The 7,121-nt window shown below is 51.5% G+C and overlaps 1 pseudogene; it reads left to right on the top strand.

Annotated features, from left to right (window-relative positions):
- Positions 1 to 429: 429 nt before the first annotated feature.
- Positions 430 to 3,220, top strand: LOC128066587 (elongation factor 2-like; annotated as a pseudogene).
- The last annotated feature ends 3,901 nt before the right edge of the window (positions 3,221 to 7,121 follow it).

Below are 7,121 nucleotides of genomic sequence, written 5' to 3'. Positions count from 1 at the left end.
TCTTCAGTGCAAATTGCTTTTGTGAGTCTCAGAGCTTCCAGACGGCAGTTACCAAGTCAGGTCCCCACAGTATCCAGTGTGGGCTGGGTGCCTTAGCCCCTGTCACATGGACAAGCCACACCATATGGCTTCCCTGGGTTCTAACAGCAGGATCTGGGGAGTTTGTCTAGGTGCACACTTCCTTGCTGTAGCTGTGTTACCTGTTACCCGCTTCTCTGAGCCCCAGTTTTGTCCTCTAGAAAAAAGACATCGATTGCTACCTTAGCAGGTTGCCACCTTAATCCTGTGAAGACTAATTAGGGGAATCCTACAATTAATAGCTGGCCTTAAGAGATATCAATGAATAGCTGGCCTTAAGAGATACTGGGCTGCTCGGCGCGACCCAGCTCGCTCGGATCTGCTTGAGAGAATCCACCGCCATCCGCCACCATGGTGAACTTCACAGTAGACCAGATCCGGGCCATCATGGACAAGAAGGCCAACGTCCAGAACATGTCTGTCATCGCCCACGTGGACCATGGCAAGTCCACTCTGACAGACTCCCTGGTGTGTAAGGCGGGTATCATCGCCTCTGCCCGGGCTGGGGAGACCCGCTTCACTGACACCCGGAAGGACGAGCAGGAGCGTTGCATCACCATCAAGTCAACGGCCATCTCCCTTTTCTACGAGCTTTCAGAGAACGACTTGAATTTCATCAAGCAGAGCAAGGATGGCTCTGGCTTCCTCATCAACCTCATTGATTCCCCTGGGCACGTCGACTTTTCCTCAGAGGTGACAGCCGCACTCCGTGTCACTGACGGTGCCTTGGTGGTGGTGGACTGTGTGTCTGGTGTGTGTGTGCAGACAGAGACGGTGCTGCGCCAGGCCATCGCTGAGCACATCAAGCCAGTGCTGATGATGAACAAGATGGACCGGGCCCTGCTTGAGCTGCAGCTGGAGCCTGAGGAGCTCTACCAAACCTTCCAGCGTATCGTGGAGGATGTCAACGTCATTATCTCTACCTACGGCGAGGGCGAGAGCGGCCCCATGGGCAACACCAGGATTGACCCCGTCCTTGGTACTGTTGGCTTTGGATCTGGTCTCCATGGTCGGGCCTTTACCCTGAAGCAGTTTGCAGAGATGTATGTGGCCAAGTTTGCCGCCAAGGGCGAGGGACAGCTAGGGCCTGCTGAGCGGGCCAAGAAGGTGGAGGACATGATGAAAAAGCTGTGGGGAGACCGGTGCTTTGATCCAGCCACTGGCAAGTTCAGCAAGTCAGCCAATAGCCCTGATGGCAAGAAGCTGCCACGGACGTTCTGCCAGCTCATCCTGGACCCAGTCTTCAAGGTGTTTGATGCAATCATGAACTTCAAGAAAGAGGAGACGGCAAAACTAATTGAAAAACTGGACATCAAGTTGGACAGTGAAGATAAGGACAAGGAGGGCAAACCACTTCTGAAGGCTGTGATGCGCCGCTGGCTGCCTGCTGGGGACGCCCTGCTGCAGATGATCACCATCCACCTGCCTTCCCCTGTGACAGCCCAGAAGTACCGCTGTGAGCTCCTGTATGAGGGTCCCCCAGACGATGAGGCAGCCATGGGCATTAAAAGCTGTGATCCCAAAGGCCCTCTCATGATGGACATTTCCAAAATGGTGCCGACCTCTGACAAAGGTCGGTTCTATGCCTTCGGCCGGGTCTTCTCAGGGCTGGTGTCTACTGGCCTGAAGGTCCGCATCATGGGACCCAACTATACTCCTGGGAAGAAGGAGGACCTGTACCTGAAGCCGATCCAGAGGACAATCCTGATGATGGGCCGTTACGTGGAGCCCATCGAGGATGTGCCTTGTGGCAACACTGTGGGTCTGGTGGGCGTGGACCAGTTCCTGGTGAAGACTGGCACCATCACCACCTTCGAGCATGCCCACAACATACGGGTGATGAAGTTCAGCGTGAGCCCTGTTGTCAGGGTCGCTGTGGAGGCCAAGAACCCGGCCGACCTGCCCAAGCTGGTGGAAGGTCTGAAGCGGCTGGCCAAGTCGGACCCCATGGTGCAGTGCATCATCGAGGAGTCCGGGGAGCACATTATCGCGGGGGCTGGGGAGCTGCACTTGGAGATCTGCCTCAAGGACCTGGAGGAGGATCCTGCTTGCATCCCCATCAAGAAATCTGACCCAGTTGTCTCGTACCGGGAGACTGTCAGTGAGGAGTCGAACGTGCTCTGCCTGTCCAAGTCCCCCAACAAGCACAATAGGCTTTACATGAAGGCGCGGCCCTTCCCTGATGGCCGGGCTGAGGACATCGACAAGGGCGAGGTGTCCGCACGCCAGGAGCTCAAGCAGCGGGCCCGCTACCTGGCTGAGAAGTACGAGTGGGACGTGGCTGAGGCCCGTGAGATCTGGTGCTTCGGCCCTGATGGCACGGGCCCCAACATCCTCACGGACATCACCAAGGGTGTACAGTACCTCAGCGAAATCAAGGACAGTGTGGTGGCTGGCTTCCAGTGGGCCACCAAGGAGGGGGCGCTGTGCGAGGAGAATATGCGGGGCATGCGCTTTGACGTCCATGATGTGACGCTTGCACGCTGATGCCATCCACCGTGGGGGTGGCCAGATCATCCCCACAGCTTGGCGCTGCCTGTATGCCAGTGTGCTGACTGCCCAGCCCCGGCTCATGGAGCCCATCTATCTTGTGGAGATCCAGTGTCCGGAACAAGTGGTTGGTGGTATCTACGGTGTCCTGAACAGAAAGCGGGACCACGTCTTTGAGGAGACCCAGGTGGCCGGCACTCCCATGTTTGTTGTGAAGGCCTACCTCCCTGTCAATGAGTCCTTTGGCTTCACCAAAGGACTGACCTCAGGCTGACCTGAGGTCCAACACGGGTGGCCAGGCCTTCCCCCAGTGTGTGTTCGACCACTGGCAGATCCTGCCCGGTGACCCCTTTGACAACACCAGCCGCCCCAGTCAGGTGGTGGCGGAGACACGCAAGCGCAAAGGCCTGAAGGAAGGGATCCCAGCCTTGGACAACTTCCTGGACAAGTTGTAGGCGGCCTCTGCTTAGCCTGCCACTGGGTGGGACTTGGCGCGGCCCCTGCGCCCAGGGACAAGTGACCACAGCAACAAGCCCCCACATTCTCCACAACACCTCGAGGCTGTCCAGACCCAGTAATGCTCTGCCTGACAGGTTTCTGGGGCCCACTTCGTGCCATCACTCAACATGAACACTTGATGCTGTTTCTTTCGATATTTCTTTCCAGATTTTAGGGGCAACAAGTGCCCTCGGAGCAGGGACTTATCTGGCCGGTGGGAATGCGGGAGGGGATGGGACAACCAATACTTTTTTGTTGAGAGGGAAACTTAATGTCAAAAAGTTAAAAATAAACGCATTAAGAGGTTTATTTGGGTAAATGGCCCCTAGTGGATTTTCCTCCAGAAGGGGCAAGAAACAAGCGGGTAGATGTTCTCTTTGGACAGAAGCTAGAAGGCAGGAAACCCCGCCTGCACAGTGTCACTGAGCACCTCCAGCTGTATTAGTGCCATTGGAATAATAAACTCAACATGGTGGGAAAAAAAAAAAAGAAAAAAAGAGAGAGATACTGGGCTTCCCTGATAGCTCAGCTGGTAAAGAATCCTCTTGCCATGCAGGAGTCCCAGGTCTGATTCCTGGGTTGGGAATCCTGATCCACTGCAGAAGGGACAGGCTACCCACTCCAGTAGTCATGGGCTTCTCTTGCGGCTCAGCTGGTAAAGAATCTGCCTGCAATGCAGGAGACCTGGGTTCAATCCCTGGACTGGGAAGGTCCCCTGGAGAAGGGAAAGGCTACCCACTCCAGTATTCTGGCCTGGAGAATTCCATGAACTGTATAGCCTATGGGGTCGCAAGAATCATACACGAATGAGGGACTTTCACTTCATTTTCAAGAGATACGACCTGAATCCAGATTAAACTGGCGTCTCCAAGTGTCATCTGGCATTTCTTCCCTGAAGCCAGCCAAAACCCACACAGCTGCATTTCCAGGGTCTCCACTTAGCCAGCTGGACAGAAAACCCAACATGGTTCAAACAAGCTGACAGGCAAGCAGGAGAGGACTCACAGGCAGACCGCTTCCCTCCGGTTTCAGGTGGAGCTCCGGGACCACAGCAGGAACCGGCGCTCTCAACCCCTGGGCTCAGCAACGGCCTCATTCTCAGGCCAGCAGCTCTGCCCTCATGGGCTCAGGAAGGTCACCAACTGCCCCAGGCTGACCTCACGCCCCTCCCACTGCTGGAGCCTGACCTCACCCAGCCCCACCCCTTCTGGCAGAAGGCGAGCTCCTCTTCCCTTGCTTCCAGCGAGAGGCCCGGCCCTGGGCCCCGATTGGTCACCGCACCAGTCCTGAGCCAATCACGGTGGCCAGGAGGGATAGAACACACCGATCGGCCAGGTTCAGGTCATGTGACCATACTCTCCAGGACACGGGTGAGTTGCTCCCCCTGTGTCAGCGGTGGAGACAGTGCGATGCCCAAGAGCAGGGCTGAGAGTCCAGTCACTGTGTCCGTGTGCTCAGTGTCCTGGGACGTGCCTGCGCATTCTCTCTACACACCACTTTGTCCTCTGCAGGCAAAATATTCATGACACACCTCTTTCCTTCCGAAGCGCTGTTTCACGCACCCACATTCAAGGGAGCAGGGCCTTCTGTTTGAAGATAGGTTATGAGATCCTCTCTTGACCTCTGGGCTTGGTACTTGTATCATGTTAGAATAATTTATTCGGTCTAAAAACCCCCACAAGCACCACCACATGCAGCTTTGCGTATTCAGGATTCTTAGCTGTTCTGAGTTGAGGGCATGGCCCACGGGCCTCCCAAAGGGAATGAATTTTGTCCAAGGAAGCACCTGAGAGGCTGAATCACTGAATCACTTTGCTATACACCTTAAACAAACTAATTATTGTAAATTAACAATACCTGAACTTAAAAGATATTCCTTCATCCAAAATTGTTCAAAATTCTGTAAAGTTTTTCTTTCAGTCGTTGGTTCTTCAGTTCAATTCAGTTCAGTTCATTTCAGTTCATTTCAGTTCAGTCGCTCAGTCGTGTCCAACTCTGCGACCCCATGAACTGCAGCACGCCAGGCCTCCCTGTCCATCACCATCTCCCGGAGTTCACTCAAACTCACATCCATCTAGTCAGTGATGCCATCCAGCCATCTCATCCTCCGTCGTCCCCTTCTCCTCCTGCCCCCAATCCCTCCCACTATAAGGGTCTTTTCCAAAGAATCAACTCTTTGCATGAGGTGGCCAAAATACTGGAGCTTCAGCTTTAGCATCATTCCTTCCAAAGAACACCCAGGGCTGATCTCCTTTGGAATGGACTAGTTGGATCTCCTTGCAGTCCAAGGGACTCTCAAGAGTCTTCTCCAACACCACAGTTCAAAAGCATCAATTCTTCAGTGCTCAGCTTTCTTTACAGTCCAACTCTCTCACCCATACATGACTACTGGAAAAGCCATAGCCTTGACTAGACCGACCTTTGTTGGCTAAGTAATGTCTCTGCTTTTGAATATGATATCTACGTTGCTCATAAATTTTCTTCCAGGGAGTAAGCGTCTTTTAATTTCATGGCTGCAGTCAACATCTGCAGTGATTTTGGAACCCGAAAAATTAAGTCTGAAAGTGTTTCCCCATCTATTTCCCATGAAGTGATGGGACAAGATGCCATGATCTTTGTTTTCTGAATGTTGAGCTTTAAGCCAACTTTTTCACTCTCCTCTTTCACTTCCATCAAGAGGCTTTCTAGTTCCTCTTCACTTTCTGCCATAAGGGTGGTGTCCTCTGCATATCTGAGGTTATGATATTTCTCCCAGCAATCTTGATTCCAGCTTGTGCTTCTTCCAGCCCAGCGTTTCTCATGATGTACTCTGCATAGAAGTCAAATAAGCAGGGTGTCAATATACAGCCTTGACGTTCTCCTTTTCCTATTTGGAACCAGTGTGTTGTCCCTGTCCAGTCTGTTGCTTCCTGACCTGCATATAAGTTTCTCAAGAGGCAGGTCAGGTGGTCTGGGATTCTCATCTCTTGAAGAATTTTCCATGGTTTATTCTGGTCCACACAGTCAAAGGCTTTGGCATAGTCAATAAAGCAGAAATAGATGGGTTATTTTGGAACTCTTCTTTTTTGAAGATTCAGCAGATGTTGGCAATTTGATCTCTGGTTCCTCTGCCTTTTCTAAAACCAACTTGAACATCTGAAAGTTCACGGTTCACGTAGTGCTGAAGCCTGGTTTGGAGAATTTTGAGCATTGCTTAAGTTGTGTGTGAGATGAGTGCAATTGTGTGGTACTTTGAGCATTCTTTTCCTTGCCTTTCTTTGGGACTGGAATGAAAACTAACCTTTTCCAGTCCTGTGGCCACTGCTGAGTTTTCCAAATTTGCTGGCAACTTGAGTGCAGCACTTTCACAGCATTGTCTTTCAGGATTTGAGATAGCTCAACTGGAATTCCATCGCCTCCACTAGCTTTGTTCATAATGATGCTTTCTAAGGCCCACTTGACTTCATTCCAGGATGTTTGGCTCTAGGTGAGTGATCACACCATCGTGATTATCTTGGTCGTGAAGCTCTTTTTTGTACACTTCTTCTGTGTATTCCTGCCACCTCTTCTTAATATCTTCTGCTTCCGTTAGGTCCATACCATTTCTGTCGTTTTTCGAGCCCATCTTTGCATGAAATATTCCCTTGGTGTCTCTAATTTTTTTGAAGAGATCTCTAGTCTTTCCCATTCTGTTGTTTTCCTCTATTTCTTTGCATTGATCACTGAGGAAGACTTTCTTATCTCTTTTTGCTATTCTTTGGAACTCTGCATTCAGATGCTTATATCTTTCCTTTTCTCCTTTGCTTTTCACTTCTCTTCTTTTCACAGCTATTTCTAAGTCCTCCCCAGACAGCCATTTTGCTTTTTTGCACTTCTTTTCCACGGGGATGGTCTTGAGCCCTGTCTCCTGTACAATGTCACGAACCTCAGTCCAGAGTTCATCAGGCACTCTATCTATCAGATCTAGTCCCTTAAATCTATTTGGTTGTTAGTATGTTTCTAATTGGTTTGGTGGTGTTTTGTGAGGTAGGGATCCAACTTACTTTCCCATATGGATACCAAATTGCCCCAATGGG

This window comes from Budorcas taxicolor, chromosome 21 (genome assembly GCF_023091745.1).
Source record: "Budorcas taxicolor isolate Tak-1 chromosome 21, Takin1.1, whole genome shotgun sequence".
In the NCBI taxonomy this organism is placed as follows: Eukaryota; Metazoa; Chordata; class Mammalia; order Artiodactyla; family Bovidae; genus Budorcas; species Budorcas taxicolor.
This window is presented reverse-complemented; position numbering and strand designations above follow the sequence as displayed.